This window comes from Haemaphysalis longicornis, unplaced genomic scaffold (assembly GCF_048455015.1).
Source record: "Haemaphysalis longicornis isolate Haplotype H1 unplaced genomic scaffold, Haemaphysalis longicornis Haplotype H1 scaffold_3, whole genome shotgun sequence".
In the NCBI taxonomy this organism is placed as follows: domain Eukaryota; kingdom Metazoa; phylum Arthropoda; class Arachnida; order Ixodida; family Ixodidae; genus Haemaphysalis; species Haemaphysalis longicornis.
The window spans coordinates 214,137,349-214,146,536 of record NW_027526335.1 but is presented as its reverse complement, the minus strand read 5'-3'; positions in this window follow the sequence as shown (position 1 = coordinate 214,146,536).

The window sequence follows — 9,188 nt, the reverse complement described above, 5'->3', positions numbered from 1 at the left end:
CAAACTTTGTTGGCTGTAACAGGGGAAAGAAAGAATGACTGGCTAGCACGCTGGATGTTATGACGCGCATTTATATTCTGACGGGTGTGTGTAACAAGAGGAAAAGTATTCACTGAAAGCATTAACAATGTGAAAGGGTTGATGTAAGGGTATCCATTATGGATAATTTTGCATATAGCAGTGCTAGTTGTGGATGTGTTAAGAAAGTTGTTCAGTAGATCCCACTGTTTTTTAGGATTGTTTTTATGTTTAGTGAATTCGGATTCATAGTAACGTTTTTTTGCCTGTTTTAATAGAATGTTTAGAAGTACTTTTTATAACGCAGCGCAAGCTTAGAATTAAAGGGTTGCCTCTTTGTTTTTCTGTAAAGGTTATATTTTTTTTCTGATACTTTCTAAAAGCCCACTAGTCCTCCAAGGGTTATCCGGCCCGGGTGACATTTCCTTTTACATTTGACCGTCTTTGTGCTTAAAGATACCGCCCTTAAAAATAACGAAGAAAACTGCTGCAGAGTTTCCTCAGCATCACACAGAGAATCAACTGTCGACCAGACAGTTTCTGTGATGGCTTCAACAAACTTGTCAGAATCGAATGGGGATGTGTAGTACATATAGAGTTTCTACATGGCGCTTCAGTGTCAAAGGTAAGAAAAATGGAAAAATGATCAGTTACGTCAACGTCCACCACGGCAGACAGGGGAGGAGGCGTTATATTACATAATGAGTGATCTATGAACGTGCGATATCCCTGTGACGTGCATCTATAGTGGGGCATTAATCATGGGATTCAAGACCAAACCCCGAAAAAGCAATCAGTGTAAGCAGAGCACAAGTTGGAATCAAATATTGATGTCGCCTACTAAAAGAGTGTCCTTATTTTCAATAGTTAATTTGTTGAGGATAACATCAAAGCCAAGCAGAAAATGGGGGAGGGAAGATGAAGGCGAAGGATAGATGCAACCAAGGATGAAGCTTTTATTGTTATATAAGAAGGAACGGTCCACTTCGACCCGGACTGATTCGCAGAGGCTGACATTTAGCGAAAGATCCTGTCTGCGCATGTACGAGACATCACGCGAGATAAAAACTGCGGTTCCCCCGTGGCTGTCTGTTGAACGATAGCAGGTGCAGGTTACCATCAGAATCTGAAAGCCACGTTTCGGAAATGCAAATAAATGTGAAGTTGTGATTAAGTGAGGCGATAAATTGATTGTGTCAAAGTTTTTCCGAAGGCTCCGGCCATTAAAGTGAATCAGTGACCGATTGTGGTTAGAAAGCTGGAATTTCGCTTCATTTGGGGACAGCAAAGACATTGGTTACGAAGTGAGCAGGCATGGATCAGAAGGAATGGGATTAGGCGCGATCGATTTACGTGAACACGCGCAAGTCGCCCTCTGTGGCTATGCGATAGACCTTGCTGTCATCCGTTTTGCGGGCCTTGATACAGTTATCGGTCCACAAGAACCGCCAGCCAGATTCCTTCGTTCCAGGGCCTTAGAGAAAAGTTTGTTGTTTTCGAAAGTGAGGTGCTCGTTGACAAAAAACAGGGGCCTGGATTACACCAGAGAAGCCAATGTTGCTCGTGCTGATCCTAGCTTCGCGCACCTTTCGGACAAAGTCGTTTTTCTTTTCACGCGAGACGAACCGTACGATAATGTTCTGTTCATTTTTGTTTTTCGACATAGTTGGGACGCGGTGGATAACATCGATTTCGCAAGGCTCGACAGGGCACTCAATAGCGTCGCACACAATCTGGAAAATGGCGACGCAGTCTTCGCCTTCGGTTACAGGAATTCCCTTAATCTCGATGTTGTTCAGTCTCGAGTATTGCTCGAGCTCAGCCACCCTTCTTTCCAGAGCTTCGTTCTGTGCCACAAACTGTCTGTTTGACGCTATTAGTTCTTCCTGCTTCGCCTTCATCTCGTCATATTCCTTGCTTACGAAATCCACTTTCTCCCAGTTTCACTTGTTTCGCAAGACCTAGCGTTTCCAACTCAGCCTTAACCTTCAAAGTAAGCTCCTCGACCATACCCTCAAGTTGCTCATCGAGTAGGGACTCAATTGAGCGGCTATTTTCTTAGCGAGTAATTGCGCTGTTGTAGGCATGGTTGGGACCACAGACCACATAGAAGACAAAAGGACGCTGGGCAGCAGTTGCGGCTAAACTAATACCAGAGAACATATGTAGCAAGAGACCAACCTGCGGGTAGAGCAGACAGCACTTAGGAAATGGTCCTTGTTGCCGCAACTGCTGCTGCCAAGTGAAGCATTAGGAAGTATCATAATCGCCAGCCATATTTTTTTCTTTTTTCCACGAGTCTTCAGGATTGCCTACATAAAAGCGTAGGCAATACTGATCAAAAACACTCACGTGGATATGACAAGCTGCGGATAAAAAACTCCGCCGAAGGGCTTACTGAAGACTGCCGCCTTTCTTCAGGCTCAAAAAAGCAGGCAAAGCAATTTCGAGCGAGGTGAACGGACAGCAACATATTCATTCCCTGAGCAAAGACTGTCCCTAACATTAAAAAAAATATATGGCTAGTAGGCTACGTGCTTCTCTTAAAAAATACAATTTATTCATGTGTATATTTAAATGTATTTTGTGTGTGCAGTCAAGGACAAATGAAACGCGAGCTCGAAAATCGTAAGCAGAATAGCATGATTTATTTCCATGCAAGTGAAATTGTCGTGTGGCCTTATTACAGTAACAAACATATATGTACGGTGTCTTTGTAAATATACTAGTAGCGAGTCATTATTTTATATCCGCTATCCAGGCTACCCCTAACATTAGACAATGATGGTTAAGTAACAAAGAAAGGTGGGCAAGTGGTAAGGGTTCATGGTGAAACCGAAGCACGAAAAAACGACAACCAGAAGGAACGATTACAACGGGACATAGGGCTACTATCAACAATCGTTCCTTCGGGTTGTCGTTTTTTCGCGCTTCGGTTTCACCATGAACAATGATGGGTTGGCTGGCGGGCCAGTTGGTACATTGTTACACCAAGAAAAACAGCGCGAATGACAGGACGAAGAAAGGGAAGACAAAATCACAGGCGCTGACAAACAACTGAGCGCTTTATTGCAGCAACATATATACAGGATAAGATAGAGCAACGAAACAATGATACGACAGCCCAGGAAACAAACGTAATCGACCAACGTGGATTTTTCGGCATAAGATGCTCATGACAAGTAACTTAAGTACTCCCGCCAGTAAGGCGGGCGTACGGCTGTTATACTTTCCGCACCTAACAAACTCAGCCGTTTGTGCATGCGTGTCAATGCTGAAGCTCCGAGGTGAGCGCGTGCGTAAAAAAAAACGCCCGCATCTTCCCACGGGGGGAACTCGAGTAAATGCGTCGCAGAGTGGTGGGGGTATCGCGTGAATGTTGCGTAATTGGGTGTGGTTTGGGAATGCGTAAAGGGAAGGTGAAGCGGTTTTAGAATTAAAAGAAAAGTTGACTAGCAGCAAGTACACATTGAATAGTTCATGTGTACGAAATATTTTCGCAATCCATACAATAGAAGCGGCGCAATGAGCAAACAAAAGTGGCCCGATGCCCCGCCCCCATCTCGCCGCGCGATGTCGGAAGACCGAAGAGCGCGGGCGAAAACCGGCTGATAAACGTCATACCTGGACTTCCTGCCGGATCGGCCGCCTCGGCCATGCTCTTTTCGCCGTGTTTCCTTGTGAATGATACTTGTTGTTGTTGTGGTTGATAGCACTCATTTGTACAATTTTCGTGTTCAAAAAGTATGCACGAACGCCAAACGAGGCATACGTTATCATGCCGTATTCCTAAGCAGAATAATGCCACGCCGGGATGCTTGATAACATACGGAAGCGACAGCCGAGGTGGCTGTGCTTGATGACAGAGAATATACTACACTACGTTAAGTACTTTTTTTTTTTTGATGCGACGGACGTGAATGTTCACATTAGATTCTAGATTTGGGAAGGATGGGGAATACTGCTGTACTTTGGTCAGGGATGTTTCGTTCCATTCCAGAAACCAAGTCACATTTGTTCAGGAAATACTTGTTTCGTTAAACGCGTCCGTTTTCTTTCCCTATGGGCTCAGGACAGTGTTCAAAAAAACAGTTTTTTGGCGAAACTAAAACAAGGGGCCAATCCTGATAGAAGTTCCCTCCCGGCTAAGAGGTAAACAGTATTCCTACAAAGTAAAAGAACCAAGACAACCAGATTACTTATTTTGCAAGTATACATGTCACGATAAGGTGATGTTTGTCTGGAATTAAAAAAAAACACCACTCCGAACCACCACCGTGCCATAATTTGTGTTGACTGCGGGGGCCTAATTTTTTGCCCAAGATTCCGTGTGGCTGCATATTATAACCTGGCAAGCACTTGTTGTCACTGAACCTCAAGTGTGCTCCAGTGATAGTCGGTGATATATATAATGATGATACTAAAAAAATTACGAGCGAAGAGTACTTACACGGCCTCTGTCCGACTAGCGCGGTAAATGCTTAAATCTAGAAATGCTGAAACAGGCCAACGATTAATTATCACAAACATTTAGTGATTGTTACCTAAAGTAACGTAACTACAACGTAACTGCCTTGTCCGAATGGTCTGTTAATTATATAACGAGGTGGCCGTAATATTGTAGCAGTATGCGCAACGCACAAGCGAAAATCAAGCCCTACTACAGCCAATAATGCTGAGCAGGCACTAGTATGCTGCAGTGTTTTCAGAATAAATGCATGTGAAGCAGTAAGACGCCACTCATCGAAGTGCAGCTAGCAATCGCGGAGGCGCCGTAGCGCCGCTGCCGAAATGGCGCGCGCGTGTGGGTCTGTGTAGGGTGCCTGGATGTTCCTCCTCGCCCGCCCCTCCGTGAAGGGTGGAGACATTCTTTGCAGGGTCCCTCGCCGCCTCGACCGGTTTTCGGAGCCACCGACCGCCATTACGATTCCCGCTACTGCGGCGGAACCGCCGAATTGTGCAGCGGCCGACGTGCTGTAACTGTCTGGCCGCGATTAGCGGCTCAAAATGCCTGGTTGCTGCGTGCCTCTGTGCACAAACCACTGCAGGAATGGTTGGCGAATGTTGTCGAATGTTTCTGTAGTGGTATCTTGTGCAATATTTTTAATTGATCAAGTGAAGGTGCTGAACCATACACGTACTTTCGGGATTTCATTGCATCATTTTGAGTATTATAACGAGATGTGGCTGTGTGTAGCAAACTGGGAGACTTTCTGTTGTAATCAGTTCCCCTTGAATTATATTTCATGACTTCTCGCTTTGTTTGGTTGTGTTTGTTTGTTTTTAATTTTTTACCAAATGATCCCCAATTATTTTACTTTTAATTATGAATCGATTGTGAATCGATTTTTCTTTTTTCTGATAGTTTTCTTACAAGTTCCCCTCCTCCATCTTTGGAGGTAGGTCCACTAGAGCTGTGCACGGGCCCGGGCCGGCCCGAAAGCCCGAGCTCGGCCCGACCCGCGGGCCGGGCTCGGGCCGGGTAGCACGCAATATTTCGGGCCCGGGCCGGACTCGGGCTTGAACGAAAAATTTTGTCGGGCCGGGCCGGTCCGATCCGGCCCGGGCAGTTCCTGAGGCACGGCTATCCGTGCAGCAAATTCTAAATTGTTGGCAAGAGAAAGTTTTTTGTTGATATTTTAGGTAAAGTGAAAAAAAAAAAAGGAAGTGCTGATTCACTACCACGCCGTTAAAAGATATGATAAAAAAACGATTGCACTTAGAAAGCCTTCACATCAATAAAAGAAACGTCTGGGTCCCACCAGCTTAGTTCGTGCTGCTGAGTACGAGGTCGCGGGTTCGATTCCCGGCCGCGGCGGCCGCTTTTCTGATGGAAGCGAAAAGCAGAAATGCCCGTGTGTACGATATTTCGGCGTGCGTTAGAACCCCAGGTGGTCAAAATTAATCCGGAGCCCTCCACTACGGCGCGCCTCATCGCCTGCGTTGCGTCGGCGCGTTAAACCCTACAATCAATCCAGGGGCGGATCCAGGTTTTTTCTGAGGTGGGGGTCAGCTCCTATCAGTGATGATGATGATAAGGAGAACGAGGATAGTAACCTTTTTTATTCACCGCAATTTCATGAAGCCAAAACAAGAAATAGAAAAAAAATCACTTCTAGACTTTCCTAGACATCTTCATAATTAGACACCTTCTTGGAAGTATAAATTCAAAAATTAAGGGGGTGGTCAGGGCATCCGGACCCCCCCTCTGGATCCGCCAATGAATCAATCAAACCATCAGCTTAGTGGGAGAGAGCGGGCCAGGAAACGAGGACACTCAAGCCACCGACTACAACATGATTGTATTTGCTCTCTCGTTTTCAAACTAAAACAAACAGAACAAACGTGGCCTGGATTTCGCAGTGTGTGCAGAGTTTGAAGAACCAATTTTCTAAGCAGAGCCCATAATTATTTCGCGCAAAAATTTCTTTAGAGCCATGACTAAAGGCAAGAAAGAACTGAAGCGCAGATAAAATCATGCTGCCAACGTAACTAGAGGGAAAGACAAAAATTAAACGGTGAAACCGGACGCATCGTCTGATCAAATTTCAGCAAGGAATGGAAGAACGCAAGGTGCAATATCTGTTGAAAAATTACAATAATAAAAAAAATCCCCTTACTCGGAATCATTTAAGGTATCCTCGGGTGTGCCTTGATTTCGAAGGCTGGCAAATGAAGTTACACGGCTACCGAAAAAAAAAAAGCTTCTAAGTGAGGATAAGTTGTACAAAGTTCGGTCCAAGTTTAAAGGAAATTTAAATCTTAGACAGTCGTATTCGCTTTGTGCTTACGCTTTTCAGGTTAACAACAAACATCTTCAAGTTCATGTTAATATCCTGTCGGACTAGGGATGATATTTAACAACACTCTGGCGGGCTCGGGCCGGGCTCGCGCTCAGATTTTAAATATTCGTCGGGCTCGGGCCGGGCTCGGGCTCAATTTTTATAAATTTCTCGGGCCCGGGCCGGGCCCGTGCCGTGTCTCTATCAGGGCGGGTCGGGCGGGGCCTAGAAATTTCGGCCCGTGCACAGCTCTAAGGTCCACCCCCTCACCCAAAATTAACTTATGCATGCTGCGCCACTATTTACTGTACCTATTAAATGGCTTCGCCGATTAGGCAGTTTTGTTCATTTACAAAGCGGTGCTTCTTGGCAAATTTTTCTTTTTTTTTCTATATGTGTTAACCGCGGTGCTTTAGATAAGCCTCTGCTATTTCGTCCATTCACTTTTAGCTTTTGTTTTTCCCTTGGAGAAACAACTGCATACACTACTACAACAACTGAGTCCTCCCTTCGCCATTTGCGCATTATCTTGCATATACAAGGTATGCTTTTTGCGGCTATGATTTTCGGCAAAGAAGGCTCATGATTAATATCAGTTAACTGCGAAATCAGACAGACTTAGTGGAAGAACAGGGCGATTCATGTAACATACCTCTCCCGCGAAGTCTTTTCACAATACATTGCCGGTTGAACGCACTTATATAAGACGCAACTTTTTCGCAGATGAGATTTAACACCAAAACTAATGATCAAGAAGCGAGCCTCATTGATGCATTATTATGCGTGTTACATTTAAAAGTATAGAGACATTGCGCTGACTTAAGTTTACAAAACAAAAAAAGTAGGAGACGCAGGTATAGGCGGTAGGCACGGATGCGCCTCTGTGTGCCGTGTTTCTCCCCCTATTTCGTCTTGTCGACTTAGCTAGCGCAGTGTTTTCACTGTTAAGACGTACAAACAAGCCCACAAATAAGTTCTCCTTCCCTCTGGAAGTGGTTTGTGGCCACGGAATGCGTGTGCATATAAGAATCCGATAGGACATCCCCGTGCTTGCAGCGCGCTGCCCCAGCGGCGGGGTTCAACATGGCGGCTTCCGTAGCAGACGACGCAGTTGTCTCCACCCGTCACGGAGGGGCGGCGAGGAGGAACATCCAGGCACCCTAGGTCTGTGTACGGGGATGAGTAACGGGGCTGGGGTGGGTGACAACGAACAAAGGAAATGCGGAAGCAGAGTCTGCTTGTTGGTTTATGCGTGTACCGGCAAGATGTGTCTCGCATATACGTTTACAGCGCATGAACGCTATTTTTTCGCGCAGTGCACGTACATGCTTTTCGCTGGTAGATTGTTTATAAAACGCCCATTAATCTTCGGCATAAATGGTTTTGTGTATAATAAGAAACAGTTAAGGCAGTACCTAATATTAACATAAGGTATAAAATCCCCCTATGCTGGTTGCCTAATTCAAAAATATTTTAATGGAACGCACTAGTCGACGTCACAGTCACTGCTTCGGGGTTCTCTGTCGTGTAAAACAAATTTAAGCTCCAAGATAATTGAAACAACAGCACGGGAAATTATAATTAAATTAAACTGCAATTAAACTGCAAGCCAAATTAAACTGCAAGCTAAATTGCCGCAAAGGCAACCGTGCGATCGTTCGCAATGCTTCCGACAACCCGCGCGGCCGAAGGGTGTCCTCCTTTGACGTCATGACGGGCGCAACCAATCAGGGGCGTCAAAAGACGAGAAGCGCGCGTCTTTCAAACGCGGCCGCGCTTTTTGCAAGATAAATGCCACTTGGACTCATGTACGATAAATTTCAATGTGATATTCGGAATCAGCGCGCAAGAAACTATATAACTGTTAATCTAACTCAATTTTTTTGGAAAGCGCTTCAGCTTCCCTTTAATTGTTATTTCGTCTTTATTATTCTTATTTATTGAATGAAGGAGAAGCGAAGGCAAGGAGTGTAAAGTTAAAGTCTGTCTTTATTGCTTGGTGCCGTCAAGCAAAGCGTCAAGTCAAGCGAAAGCCAAGCAAAGACGCCCTTGACTGAATTCCGAACGCGCGCTCCGCCGCTTATATACACACCGCCCGCGTTCGAGGGAGAGGAGTACGGGGGAGAGACGCGCGTGCGCACACTTGTACACAAGCACGCGAACTTTCCACGCACCCACCACGCCGTTATCACGTGTACACGCCCTGCCGCCGTTACTGTTGAGCGCGACGCAGCGCACGGGTAGCTACGACGCATGCGCGCACAGACGCGCTCCCCCCGCACCGCCGCAGCTGTTGTTGAGAGCGAGGAGGGTACGGGGGAGAGACGCGCACCTGCGCCTCGACGCGACGCGCATGCGCAGTGAGCGTGTGGACGGCGCCGACGCCGA